Genomic DNA, 15714 nt, shown 5'->3' on the forward strand with positions numbered 1-15714 from the left:
CGGATAAAGCACAGATGCAGGAACAGTGATTGGGAAAGTGAAATTAATGTCTTTTCAATTCTCAGTCCTCTTTGGCTGATATGTAAGGCCAGATATTTAGCTTGACATTTGCTTTGCTTGCCTCCCAGTTGTGCTGCATCGACAATTTATTCTGAACGTTTCTATGTTGTTCAGAAGAACTCTTTACTCATGGTCGAGACCAGTTCCCTGTCAATACGGGACTTCGTGAGGGATATGTTGAAGGAATTGGGTTGTGGGACAAACAGCAAACATCTGTCCAGTGGTGTTGGCCACCCGCTGTCGCTTGACGGTTTCAGATGGAGCTGTAATGAAATGTTTGAATGTATTTAACATAGTTCAGAACATTCTGGAACACTTTTGCGAAGTGGTTCATTTTGTTGTGGGTAAAATGAAGCAGCCAGTTTTCACAGAGTCACATGACAATGAGCAGATAATCTGTTTGTCAATGAAGTTGATGAAGAGATAATTATCGACTGAGGCACTGGGAAGAGGTCACCAGCTCTTCACGAAGATCTTTCCAGGATTATTTCAATCCTTGAGAGAGTAAACAGGACCTGGGCTTAATGTCCCAACTGCAAGACAACCCCTCCAACAGGGCAGCACCATCTTTGTCTGGATTTTGTATTCATATCTCTGAATTTCACTAATTGCAAGAGATGCCGACTTGCGGATAAAATGTTAAACTGATCATTAAGGGGAATTCGACCAGATTTCCTGGGCCGCTATTTCGTCCAGAACTAAGACGTAAACAGATGGTCTGGATCATTGTTGCATTGCTGGTTGTGGAATCTTGCTGTGCGCAATTTGGCAGCGGCACCTCCAACATTACAACAGTGGCTAAAGCTCTTTGCTGGTTGGGTGCAACACACACTACACAGTCTCCTGGACGGCTACACCCTGGTCATCCCACAGCCACTGGCTTACAGTCTCCAGCTTCAATTACTTAAAGATATCGCACCCAGATGTCACACCCAGATCTTAAAGATGTCAAACCCACAGGACTGACACCATGACAGCTATACAGAGACTGTGTTCACATTGTCTGTAACTTAAAACTTCACTTCCATTTATGTACAAATTGCCTGCCTCATTTTACACATTTACAAAACCATATTCCAAAGTACTTCATCATAAAACATTTTGAGATGCCTTTTCTTAAACTTCATTCACAGGATGTGGGCGTTACTGGCTAGGTCAGCATTTATTGCCCATCCCTAACCACTCAGAGGGCAGTTAATAGTCAACCACATTGCTGTGGGTCTGGAGTCATGTGTAGGCCAGTAGCTTGGGCTAAATTAGGTTGGGTATCTGGTCAGCATGGGTCTGTTTCCATGCTGTACATCTCTGTGACATTAGTGAAACATATAGGTTTTTCCCAACAGTTGATTTATGACCATCCCCATGAGACTCTTAATTCCCAAATATTTATTGAATTCAAATTGCACCACATGCCATGGCAGGATTTGAACCCAGCTCCCCAGAGCATTACCTGCATCACTGGATTTACAGCCCAGTGATAACACCACTGGGCCATTACCTCCCCTGCCTCAAGGCTGTAAATATTGCTGTATAAATGCAAGACCTGTCTCTCTGTGTGCTAGCAATTAGACATGTCTTTCCATTAACAGCTATCACTGGTAGTAATAAACAATTGTGCAATATTACTGCAGTCTGACTCCCTGTAACACTAATTGTATATATGGGTTATTACTAACTATGAACTTTCTAGAATCTGAAATACCAGCATTGGACACAGTCACTCATGAAATTGATCCATTTCACAACTTGTCCCAGTTGTTTGTTTAGTTCCAGTATCTGTAGTCAGTGCGAAGAAGGAAGACCTCACTAAATCTTGACTGAAAGAATCGTTGCCGACCATGTGTAGCAATGTCAGTGTGACCTCAGGACACGTGAAACTAAATCCAGGGGTTCCAGAGATGGCGTCCTCTCTTGCTGCTCTCAATATCATTATGTTTAATCAAGTGGTAATGTTCACTCACCTGAGTGTAAACTGGATTTTCCTCTCTCTTTCCTTCCATCCATTGCTGCCTGTCAACTATTACAAAGCTGAAATATAACCAAGAAGTGCTGGAGAAACTCAGCAGGTTTGACAGCATTTGTGGAGAGAGAGAGAGAGTCCATCATACACTTCTTTACAATTCACACACAGTTGCTGCCAGACCTGCTGAGTTTTTGTTTTGTCATTTGAGATTTCTAGCAGCTGCAGAGTTTTGCTTTTGTTTGAGCTACTTCTTCTTTCAGCTAATTCTGCTGCTTTTGCAACCCTATTTCTCTCATTCACTGTCCTTGACATTTCCTCATCTTTCTGGCTTCTCTTGTGCTTCTTCTCAGCTCACTCTTCACTCCCCCCCCTCTTCATCCTCTTTATTCTTCACCCAGATGATGACTTACACTCAGAGCTGAAAGAAGGAATATCTAAATTGCTTGTTCTCCCAGAAAAATGATGAGCCAAATGGCCACTGTTGAGCCAGTGAAATCCCATCGTTCTGAATTCACTCTGCTGTTCAATGAACTCCATGAACCCTGATGGAGCTACCTTTTGCTCAGCTTGAGCTCACAGCCACGTTTCAGGATCACTCCTTGGCTCTGTACACTCACTCAGACACTCTGTTCTATCTTCAGATCGAAGCTTTGTCATAGCTCTGTCTCTAAAGAGCCCCATGATGGTGTAACGGTAATGTGACTGAATGATTGTTAATATCCCAAATGCTTTCTTAACCTTTCTATCCACCTGCCCTTCAGTGAGCTGTGGAGATGCACACCGAGATCTTTCTGATCCTCAGTATTTTCCACTATGAATTAAACTGTTCATCATGTCATCCCTTGACTTGTTAGCTCCCTCCCCAAGTGCATTACCTCACACTTTTCCAGGGTGAATTCTATTTGGCCTCTTGATCTAATCGCATTGATATCTTTATGGTTATCTTCCTCCCTATTTAACCACCCAAACAATTTTTGTGGCATTCACAAATGTGTTGATTATAATCCCCCTTCAATAAATCCAAATCCTTAATCTACTGTAACCAAATACCTAGCAAGGTTCCTTCAGACAAGGTCTCTGACATAGAACTGACTGGTTGATGAATCTAGAGTCAAGATTAGAGTGGTGCTGGAAATGCACAGCAGGTCAGACAGCATCCGAGGAGCAGGAAAATCGATGTTTCGGGCAAAAGCCCTTCATCAATTTTCCTGCTCCTCGGATGCTGCCTGACCTGTTGTACTTTCCAGCACCACTCTAATCTTGACTCTAATCGCCAGCGTCTGCAGTACCCACTTTCTCCTGGTTGATGAATCTAGTCTTAACAGTCTGTGGTTATCATTGCTGAGTCTGATGGGATTTGAACTTATGACAGCTGTACTAGTCCAATGATACATGCACTACACCATCACCTTTCTATCACACTCTAAACTCTCTCTGGAAGTATTGCAGATTCCTTTGCAATCTTTTTCCAGAATCTCAAGATGGAATTGTTTCTTTTCTTTAATTCATTCATGGAATGTGTATGTTTCTGCCACCTAATGCCCGTTCCTAGTTGCCCTTGTTAAGCTGCCTTCTTGAACCACTGCAGTTCATGTGCTGTAGGTAGACCCACAATGCCCTTGGGAAGGAATTCTGGGATTTTGACCCGTGAAGGAATGGTGATATATTTCCAATGGTGAATGGTTTGGAGGGGAACTTGCAGGGAGTGGTGTCCCCATGTACCTACGGCCCTAATCCTTCTAGTTGGAAATGGTCATGGGTTTGGAAGGTGATGTCTGAGGATCATTGCTGCATTTCTGAAATGCATCTTGTAGATAGCACACACTGCTGGGGCTGAGAGTCGATGGTGGAGGGAGTGGATGTGGTGCTAACCAAACAGGCTGCTTTGTCCTGGATGGGAACAAGCTTCCATTGCTGTGTAACTCATGAAACCATGTGATAGGAGGCAATAAAGGTGTTCAGTAAGTGTTATTGAATGATAAAGGACCAACGTCTGGATCACTTTCAAGAAAAGTTCAATCAGATTTGAAACATTAACTCTGTTTCTCCCTCCCAGATGCTGCCAGGCCTGCTGAGTTTCTCCAGCATTCTCTGTGCTTGTTTCCGGACCACTCACCTTTCCTCTTTGTCTGGGTACTGCTAGAATAGCCTTTGCATTGCAGCTTTGATGATTCAACCACTTTTGACCATGTCTGAACCAGACCTTATTGAAGTTTATTTTCACTGAGACCCAGAGGGAGGGAAATTGAATTGAGTGAAATTGAAATTTAATGCCAGGCAGCAGTCTGTAACCCCTCACAGGGCTGATTTCACAGTAACAGAAAAGTGAATATAAATGTAGGAAGAACCAGAAATGAAATTTCAAAAATCCCCTACTGGGCTGTCATATTGAATAAAAAATGTTGCCTTTTTTGTATAAATTTATTCACAAAAAGCCATTTTCAAAAAAAAAATCACAGGATGAAGGTATCACTGGCTGGGCCAGCATTTATTGCCCGTCCCTAATTGCCCAGAGGGCAGTCAAGTGTCAACCACATTGCTGTTGGTCTGGAGTCACATGTCGGCCAGATCAGGTAAGGATGGTGGTTTCCTTCCCTGAGGGACATTAGTGAACCAGATGGGCTTTCCCCCCAACAATTGATTCATGGCTATCATTACATTCTTAATTTAGATATTTATTAAATTCAAACTCCACTATTTGCTGTGGTAGGATTTGAACCTGGGTCCCCAGAATGTTACATAGGTCTTTGGATTAACAGGCCATTGCCTCCCCTTGTTCCTTATTAAATCCATTGATTGTTCTTCTTTGAATAAATTGTGCCTTTGGTGTTTATAATATTCGAAGAGTGAATGTTGAACTTTAAAATTCTTCATCCTTGTCTTCAAGGAGGGTGGCATGGTGGCTCAGTGGTTAGCACTGCTGCCTCACAGTACCAGGGTCCCAGGTTCGATTCCAGACTCGGGTGATTGTCTGTGTGGAGTTTGCGCATTCTCCCCGTGTCTGCGCGGGTTCCCTCCTACAGTCCAAAGATGTGCAGGTCAGGTGAATTGGCCATGCTAAATTGCCCATAGTGTCAGGTCCATTAGTCAGAGGAAAATGGGTCTGGGTGGATTACTCTTCGGAGGGTTGATATGGACTTGTTGGGTTGAAGGGCCTGTTTCCACACTGTAGGGAATCAAATCTAATCTAAATCTTTTCATGTCCTCCTACTCCTATACCCCCTCAAATCTGAGTGTGTGTGTTCACGAGTGACTGTGAATTTCATATTGAGAGCTCACTCCATGATCTAACACTCAGGAAGTTATAGGCCTGAAGCTGGGATCTTCCCAGTGACCTTTAATACACCAGCTCTTGGTCAGGAAACCTTTGCTGCAGCTGGAATATAACTGTACTGAATGGAAGGACAATCTCTGTGTTGGAGGTAGAGTTATACTGCCACTCGGTGGCCAATACTGAAAAATGATCTTGGTCGAATGTTCACCCTCTTGCATTTTTCCTTAGACTCCTGATGTTGGACATTAGTAATTCGGCAGATCTGATGTCTGCAGGTTGCAATGTGCTAGAAAAGTCCAGTCAGAATTTTCCTATTTCTCCTATCACTAAATCTTGATTGGTCTAGACGCCATGTATATTGAAAAAAGAACAAGTTTGGACATTTCTTCCTGCTTATTTGGAAAGGTTGTGAACTACAAGCTGCCTCACAGCGCCAGAGACCTGGGTTCAATTCCCACCTCAGGTGACTGACTGTGTGGAGTTTGCACATTCTCCCCGTGTCTGTGTGGGTTTCCTCCGGATGGTCCGGTTTCCTCCCATAGTCCAAAGATGTGCAGGTCAGGTGAATTGGCCGTGCTAAATTGCCCGTAGTGTTAGGTAAGGGGTAGATGTAGGGGTATGGGTGGGTTGCGCTTCGGCGGGGCGGAGTGGACTTGTTGGGCCGAAGGGCCTGTTTCCACACTGTAAGTAATCTAATCTAATCTAATCTAATCTAAAAAAAGAGTAGTGCAGCACTTCAAAAACTGGTACATTGGCCAATAGATGGCAAACGATAGTCAATGATGAGAGATGTGAAGTGAGTCATCTGGTTGGAAGAATATGAAGACACAATATATAAAGAACAAATAAGGACTATACACTGCATCTGTGTTCTCCAATCCAGTGACTCACTAACGTAAGTTAACTCAATTCCAGGGATTCACCAATATATATATGTGCTCTAATTGAGAGTTTACATCTATAGTTGTGTGCTCAATGTCAGTATTGTTATGAAGGCATGCCATCCAAATATCAATTTTTATTGTTGGTTGAACATTATTTATAAAATACATATCTTATATTTTGAGCTTTCTAATGGAGTCTGCGAATCTGCAATACTTCCAGAGAGAGTTTAGAGTGTGATAGAAAGGTGTAGTGCATGTATCATTGGACTAGTACAGCTGTCATAAGTTCAAATCCCATCAGACTCAGCAATGATAACCACAGACTGTTAAGACTAGATTCATCAACCAGGAGAAAGTGGGTACTGCAGACGCTGGCGATTAGAGTCAAGATTAGAGTGGTGCTGGAAAAGTACAACAGGTCAGGCAGCATCCGAGGAGCAGGAAAATTGATGAAGGGCTTTTGCCCGAAACGTCGATTTTCCTGCTCCTCGGATGCTGTCTGACCTGCTGTGCATTTCCAGCACCACTCTAATCTTGACTCTAGATTCATCAACCAGTCAGTTCTATGTCAGAGACCTTGTCTGAAGGAACCTTGCTAGGTATTTGGTTACAGTAGATTAAGGATTTGGATTTATTGAAGGGGGATTATAATCAACACATTTGTGAATGCCACAAAAATTGTTTGGGTGGTTAAATAGGGAGGAAGATAACCATAAAGATATCAATGTGATTAGATCAAGAGGCCAAATAGAATTCACCCTGGAAAAGTGTGAGGTAATGCACTTGGGGAGGGAGCTAACAAGTCAAGGGATGACATGATGAACAGTTTGATTCATAGTGGAAAATACTGAGGATCAGAAAGATCTCGGTGTGCATCTCCCCAGATCACTGAAGGGCAGGTGGATAGAAAAGTTAAGAAAGCATTTGGGATGTTTGTCTTTATGAGCTGAGGCATTGAATAAAGAGCAGCTGGGTTACATTTGGACTGCATAAAACAATGGTTAGATCAGTACTGGAGGATTGTGTACAGTTTTGGTCACCACATTATAGGAAGGATGAGATTACGCTACAAAGATTGACCAGATGTTGTCTCTCCTGGAGGGTTTGAACTGTGAGGAAAGATTGGAAAAGCTGGGTTTTATTTTGGAAACAGCAACAGTTGAGAGGGGACCTGATAGGGGTGGATAAGGTTAGGAAAGGCATCAATAAGATGGCATTTTTCCATTAGTAGAGGGGGTCAGTATACAGATACAGATTTAAATTAAAATATAGAAAGCTAAGAGGAGGGTTGAGGAAAATTTATCTATTTCAATCAGATGGCAACTTCCTGTGAGGGTGGCTCAGTCTGGTAAGATTTAAGCAGTATTAACATATTCACTTACATTCCACGGTTATGGACCAAAAGCTGAAAAACAAGGTTCATCTTGTTGGATTTTTATTGTACAGCGTGGAAATGATGGGCAGAATGACCTCATTCTGTTTTGTAAACATTTATGAGTTTTTAAAAATATATATTGGATTTGAACACAGTGCGCCTAACATGCCTCAAGGGTTTGGAGATGCCAGTGTTGGACTAGGGTGTACAAAGTTAAAAATCACACAACACCAGGTTATACTCCAACAGGTATAATTGGAAGCATTATCAATGGTTGATGAAGGATCATTTCTCCGAAAACTGGTGCTTTCATTTAAACCTGTTGGACTATGACCTGGTGTTGTGTGAATTTTAACTTTGTATGCCTCAAGGGCAATAGCTTTTACCTGGTCTCTTTTTCTGAAATTTCTCTCTTTAAAGTTTATGGGTTGAAAGCCAACTGGAAGACTTCATCACCACAAGTGGAGGGTGAAATCAATACCACAGTCTCTTAAAAAACAATTTCTGCCAACCTCCCAAAACTGATCACAGTGTGAACAGCTTGTCAACAAAGTGACTATCAATACAGTCCAGCACTTGGGACAATTTGTCAATGGTTCTTTTTTTTCTGAATTTAACTGTTACTTAACCACAGTAATTTTAAGATAACACTTCACAATGCCCATGTATTTTCCCAAGCTTAAAGGTTTTGTGTTTATATGTCTATGTTATTTAAAAAGATAGAGTCATAGAGATGTACAGCACAGAAATAGTCCAACTCATCCAGTCCAACTCATCCATGCCGACCAGATCTCCTAACCTAATTTAGTCCCATTTGCCAGCAATTGGCTCATATCATTCTAAACTCTTCCTATTCATATATCCATCTAGATGCTTGTTAAATTTAGTAATTGTACCAGCCTCCCCCACTTCCTTTGGCAGTTCATTCCATACATGCACCACCCTCTGCATGAAAATGTTGCCCCTTAGGTCCCTTTTTAAATCTTCCTCTCTCATCTTAAACCTATGCCCTCTAGATCTGGACTCCCCGACCCCAGGGAAAAGACTTTGTCTATTTATCCTATCCATGCCTGTCATCATTTTATAAACCTCTATAAGGTCGCCCTTCAGCCTCCAATGCTATAGGGAAAACAGCCCCAGCCTATTCAGCCTCTCCCTGTAGCTCAAATCCTCCAAACCTGGCAACATCCTTGTAAATCTTTTCTGAACCTTTTCAAGTTTCAAAACATCCTTCTGACAGGAGGGAGACCAGAGTTACACATAATATTCCAACAGTGGCCTAATCATTGTCCTGTACAGCCTCCCAACTCCTATACTCAGTGCTCTGACCAATAAAATATTGCTCAAACACCTTTTTCACTATCCCATCTACCTGTGACTCCATTTTCAAGGAGCTATGAACCTGCACTCCAAAGTCTCTTTGTTCAGCAACACTCCCCACGACCTTTCCATTAAGTGTATAAGTCCTGCTAAGATTTGCCTTTCCAAAATGCAGCACCTCACAATTACCTAAATTAAACTCTATTTGCCACTCCTTGACCTATTGGCCCATCTGATCAAGATCCCATTGTGCTCTGAGGTAACCTTCTTCGGTCCACTACGCCTCCAATTTTGGTGTCATCTGTAAACTTACTAACTGTACCTCCTATGTTCAGATCCAACTCATTAATATAAATGATGAAAAGTAGAGGACCCAGCACCAATCCTTGTGGCACTCCACTGGTCACAGGCCTCCAGTCTGAAAAACAACCCTCCACCACCACCCTCTGCCTTCTCCCTTTGAGCCAGTTCTGTATCCAAATGGCTAGTTCTCCCTGTATTCCATGAAATCTAACCTTGCTAATCAGTCTCCCATGGGGCACCCTGTCAAATGCCTTACTGAAGTCCATATAGATCACATCTACCACTCTGCCCTCATCATTCCTCTTTGTTACTTCTTCAAAAAACTCAATCAAGTTTGTGAGACATGATTTCCCACGCACAAAACCATGTTGGCTATCCCGAATCAGCCCTTGCCTTTCCAAATACATGATAATTTTATATATTTACATATCTACATATTTGTTTGAGTATGTTTTGTTTGCAATTAATTAGTTCTTTATTTGTTATTTAAGGAGTTGGCTGACTCAGTTTTGATATTGAGCTACATATAGTCAGATATAAAATTAGCAATATCACTTTTCATTAAAATTTGAACTCTTTTGTCATCACAGGACAAACAAAGGACCTGGTTCATCTCTTTGAATTTGTTGTAGCAACATGAACAAGATCAGCCTCAATTCTCGATTATTTAGAACAATATTTATTGTTGGCGACTGATGGTTAAATATAAAACTATTCAGTTTCAGTGCAAAAGCTCACACAAAAGCATATTTCACATTAGATTTTAGTAAATGCCAGATGAGGATTAATCCAAATTTTCAGAATCTGCAAATACGATGAGGCCATTTCCTTCTTTGAGCCTGCTCTGCCATCCCTGTTCAATCGCACTCCTTGGTTTCAGGCTTTGTTCCATATTCCATCATATCCTGACCCAACATCCAGGTTCCAATCCAAGCCTCAACATTTTCAATTGACAAACACTATCTGTATTAGTGATCAGACAGCTCTGACTCTAAACTGACCAAATGTGCTGAATTTCTGGTGGTTCCCACCGAATGACTCATTGTAAGGAAAGGCAGCTGACCGTGCACACCCTGCTCTGGGGGCAAGCAGCAATGTAGTGAGAGTCGAGCCACTCACAAACAGCTTATAGAAGATGGTGCCTGGAATGTGAACAGCATTAGAGGCACAGTGAGTCATATGACATGTAACAGAGTCCCATCAGCTTCATGTGATCATCGGTAGATGGTCAGGAGGTGTCTGTATTGGTGGAGCACAACTTTCCCCTATGCTGGGATCATCAGTTGTATCCAAACCCAGTATCTGGAGAACCAAACCTGGACAATTTTAAAGACAGTGCTTAAAAGGCAAAACATAATATTTTACACTATCACACGATCCATGGAGAAAGACCAATTCCCACTTAATAGGGATATTATCTACATCATAAACAAACATTTTCAGGTAGGAATATTTCAACAGAGATATGGGAAGCAAAGCAATATATTAATTGCATTAGGAATAAAACTTGCATGTTATTTTAGCTGATAAATGTTTCGCTTTAATATCAAATCTCATTCCACAAATTGAGGAGTTAGGGGTGAGTCTGCTACTAACCATTAAAACTATTTACTGTGCAAACCAGCTTGCTTTCCAAATCAATTTACAATTCACAACAGTGTGCTTTGGTATGGCATGGTGGCTTAGTGGTTAGCACTGCTGCCTGAGATCGTCAGGAACCCAGGTTCAATTTCATCCTTGGGTGACTGTCTGTGTGGAGGTTACACATTCTCCCCGTGTCTGCATGGGTTTTCTTGCGGTGCTCTGGTTTCCTCCCACAGGCCAGGTGGATTAGCTATTGGGAAATGCAGGGTAAGGTGCTGGCCATGGGTGGGATGCTCTTTGGAAGGTTGATGGGCTGAACCCACAGCTGAGTGGAAATTTGTATGTGCCCTTAAGCAGGTGCAATAATGCTGTTCATTGTCTGGACTATTCCTACCCCATTTTTTGTGAAATGGTTGGCCTGGAGTTTGGGTAAATTAGATTCAAATTATATACAGAAGAATAAATAAAGATTGAGAAAGAGAGGAGGGATTATTAGAAAGATATAAACGGCAGAAAAAAAAATTTAAAACTCTTTTTAAAAAAAAATTAACTTCTAAAGAATGAGACATTCTTCATGTAAAACTGAATCTTCAATGACAGAGATGTTATTTAACAGCACTGTTATTTTCTTTCTGTGAGATGTGCCACTAAATTTCTTCTGGCCTCTTTAGTGAGAATTAGTGCAAAAATGTCCTAACAACATGGGATTGCATCGATTTCAGTGCTAAAGATATTTTCAGATGCAGGAGAAGGGACTTTCCGCTTTAAGAGCACTGCTGTAGGCACCAAAGTTGCTGTCTAATTTATTTATCAGTGGGTATTAGCCCTTTCATTGTTCCCACCACAATATCTGGGCTAGTTTATATTTGACAAGCTGCTTTTACTTGGGAAGATAGGAGATCAATAAGAAGATGTAGGAATCTCAGCTCTGACATATTTTCTTGCATGTTACCAGCAGCCAGTGCTCCCATTACATGGTGTGGATGAGACAGCACACAGAAATGGGAAACGTGCTGCACAGGGGAATCACACAGGCTGTGCATAGTTAACTAGAAGAAAGTGAGGACTGCAGATACTGGAGGTCAGAGTCGAAACTTGTGGTGCTGGAAAAGCACAGCAGGGCAGGCAGCATCCGGGGAGCAGGAGAGTCAATGCTTTGAGCATAAGTTCTTCTTCGGGAATGATGAAGAGCTCATGCCCGAAACTCCGACTCTCCTGCTCCTTGGATACCGCCTGACCGGCTGTGCTTTTCCAGCACCACACATTTCAACTGTGGATAGATAACACTCCCTTTGCAAAGCACACATCTAGTTTGAGGCAGCTTTAAAATGTCTGTGCAGTGCAGCAACCATAACCACAGAACTTAGGGAGAATACTTCCGGCAACATAATTAATTTGCATTTAGATAGTGCTTTTAGTGCAATAATCCATCACAAAGTGCTTCAAAGGAAGGAACCCAGGCAAAGAATTAACATCAGGTCTAAAAAGGAACTACCAGGACAGATGAAGAAAGCTTTGTTAAAGCAGAGGAGTGGTGTTAAGGAGCATCTCATCGCTGTGGAGAGAGGTTGAACCATTCAGGGAGGAAATTCTTGAGCTGAGGGTCTCAGTGTAAGACCATCAGAATTAGGAACAGGAGGAGGCTGTTCAGCCCCTCCAGCCTGCTCCACCATTCTATGATCCAACATTCCTCACGTCCACTTTCCTGCTCTTTCCCCTTAACCCTGGATTCCCAAACAAATCAAGAATCTCTCTGTCTCAGCCTTAAATATACACAAGGACTCTGTCCCCACAGCTCTCTCCGTGGCAAGGAGTTCCAAAGACACTCAACCCTCTGAGAGACGAAATTCCTCCTCATCTCAGTGTTAAATTGGCACTTGTTTATTCTGAGACTCTCCCCTCTGGTCCTAGACTCTCCATGAGGGGAAACATCCTCTCAGCATTGACCCTTCAAGCCCCTTAAGAGTCCTGAATGTTTCAATGAGATCACCAGGGAGTAGAGTCCCAACCTGTTTAATCTGTGCTCATAAGACAATCACTCCACACCGGGGATCATCCTCATGAACCTTCTCTGAACTGCCTCTAATGAAACGATACTTTTCCTGAAATAATGGGACCAAAGCTGCTCACAAACTCCAGATGTGGTCTCACCAGCCCCTTGTACAGTTACAGTAAGGCTTCCCTACTCGTAAACTCCAACCCCCTTGAAATAAGGACCAAACTTCCATGACCCTTCCTGAGTCCCTGCTGCCCCTGTGTGCTGGCTTTCTGTGTTCTGTGCACAATTTCCATCCCCAAGACAGCTTTCTGCACTTTCTCTCCATTTAAATAAGACTCTGTACTTTTGTTTTCTCATCCAAAATGAAAATCTTCACTCTTTCCCACATTATACTCCATATGCCAGTTCTCTTGCCCACTAACCTAATCAACCAATATCTCTCTCACAAACATTCTTCTCACCTATTTTACTGTCGTCTGAAAATTTAGTTACAGTGTGTCTACTTCCCTCCTCCAAATCATTTATGGTAAACAGTTGTGGTCCCAGCACTGATCACTGTGGAACCCATTGGACACTGGTCACCAACCTGAAAAAGACTCACTGTTTCCTGCCCATGAGTCAATTTTCTATCCATGTTAATATACTACCTCCAACACCGTGGGCTCTGTGATTTCACTTTTTGTGAGGTACCTTGTCAAACACCTTACAGAAATCCAAATACAACACATCCACTGGGTCCCCTTGCTCCACTCTGGTTGAGACTTCCTTGAAAAACTCTAATTTATTAATCAGACATTATTTCCCTTTCATGAAGTTATGCTGACCCTGCTTGATTAGATTATGATTTTCCAAATGTGCTGCTATTATTTCCTTAATAATCAATTCCAATACCTTCCAACAATGGATTAGGCCAATCAGCCAATAATTACCTGCTTTTTGCCTCCTTCCCTTTTTGAACAGTTTTCCAAAATTCTAATACTTCACCAGAATCCAACAACTTTTGGAAAATTACAACCAATGCATCACTATCTCTGTAGCTATCTCTTTTAGGATCCTAGGATGCAAGCCATCAAGATGAGGGGGTTTATCTGCCTTTAATCTCATTAATTTGTCTAATACTACTTCTCTAGAGATGGTAATGGAACTTAATTCCGCCCCTATATTCTTTAGTCTCCATGGAATGTTCAAAGTATCTTCCACAGTAAAGAATGGAGGAGGAATGGGAGTGTGAATTGGTGCTGATCAAAGTAAGCAAACCTTATATATTACAAGAAACTGGATTCTTTGTATCTCCATTAAAAGTCTTAACTTGGTTAATTTGTACCAACAGGAACAGTCTTTGAAAATGCCTTTAGCAACACTGAAGCAAAAGCTCAATTTAATAGCCTTTTAAAAGTAACCAGAGGGTATAAAAGAAACTTTTGTTTCGATGTTCCAATCCTTGCTAAACTTGTCAGAGTGGTCAGTTTAGAAATGGAACGAATAAAATGTCTGAATTATCAGGCGTTCCTTGCCTTGCTGCCATAATCATTGCCTTCCATTGAATTTTCAGACTATTTTTAATAAATTAGAAGATGGATATTCTGTTTGAAGAAATTTCAAATAACTGCCTTGCTGACTTTTGCAAGACATCAGAAGAAGAAGGCTAACATTTTTGTTTTAATTGAAGATTTATGAATTGAAAATAATACAGTTAACAGATTTTTGATATAAATATACAACGATTTTAATGGCAACGGGTAATCTCTGGAGAAATCTTCTAAGTGACGTAGCATGGAATAAATATTCTGGATAGAATGATACATTATGCCAATTTAGTCATAGTCAGGTAAGTATAGCTCTGATAAATAAAGAACCAATGGGGGATAGTTATCAGATGAAGAGAGAAAAAAAGGATAACAAGTGAAATACAATTATAAATCTGCATTCATATAGAGGCTTTCCCTACCATTTTTTAACTATTTACACACAGAATGTGGGCATCACTGGCCAATACAGCATTTATTGCCCATTAGAATCTTAATTCCAGATTTTTATTGAATTTGAATTGCACCATCTGCTGTGGCAGGATTTGAACCTGGATCCCCAGAACATTACCTGCTCCTCTAGATTAACAGTCCAACAATTACACCACTGGACTTTTGCCAAAGTTCGTTTGGTGTTAGACTGGAAAGCTAATGGTTAGCCTATTACAAGAGACAGTATAGTGAAAGGGAAGCATAATGTGTTGTGTAAGAGTCAGTATGATAAATTACTCTGATGAGTATCACTGCAGAGTTTGATCCTGTGCTTGTTCAATGCACTGACCGTGTGCATGTTTTAGCAGCGTAACTGTAACTCAGCTCTTCCCCACACCACCCCTCACCCCTAACCCTGAGGTAGGAAAGCCATTGCCCTGGCTCAGACTGTCTGATTCAGGACACCATCCAGGCATGGAGTCTGAAGCTAATACACAATTCAGACTGAACCCGCTTCTGCAATCATCAACCTTTCCCGGGAACACAGACAGAGCCAGTAACTGTGGAAATGGAATGACAAGATTGGGGAAAATGTCAAGCAGTTTTTGAAGAGGGGACCTGGTTGTTTTTCTCTTTAAAGAAAAGTTACGCAATTTTGATGATGGAAGTGATGTTTAATTTTCTCCCTCCAAAAAGTAATTTTGAGAATTCATTCAGGGGATGTGGCCATCGATTGCAAGTTCAGCATTTGTTAATCACCCCGAATTACACTCAAACTAAATTGCTTGGCTGTTCAGGGGGTTGGGGGGTGGGGGCTGGGGGAATGGTCAAGATTCAACCACACTGCTATAGATCGGGAGTCATGTGTGGGCAAGAGCAGGTCAACAGGGCAGATTGGAAGGTGCAGGGGAACCTCATGGGTCTGGCAGCATCTGTGGCGCAAGAGACTTTTGGAGTCCAATAGGGATCTTCACAGGAATTCAAGGCAGATTTC

This window comes from Chiloscyllium punctatum, chromosome 37 (genome assembly GCF_047496795.1).
Source record: "Chiloscyllium punctatum isolate Juve2018m chromosome 37, sChiPun1.3, whole genome shotgun sequence".
Classification (NCBI taxonomy): Eukaryota; Metazoa; Chordata; class Chondrichthyes; order Orectolobiformes; family Hemiscylliidae; genus Chiloscyllium; species Chiloscyllium punctatum.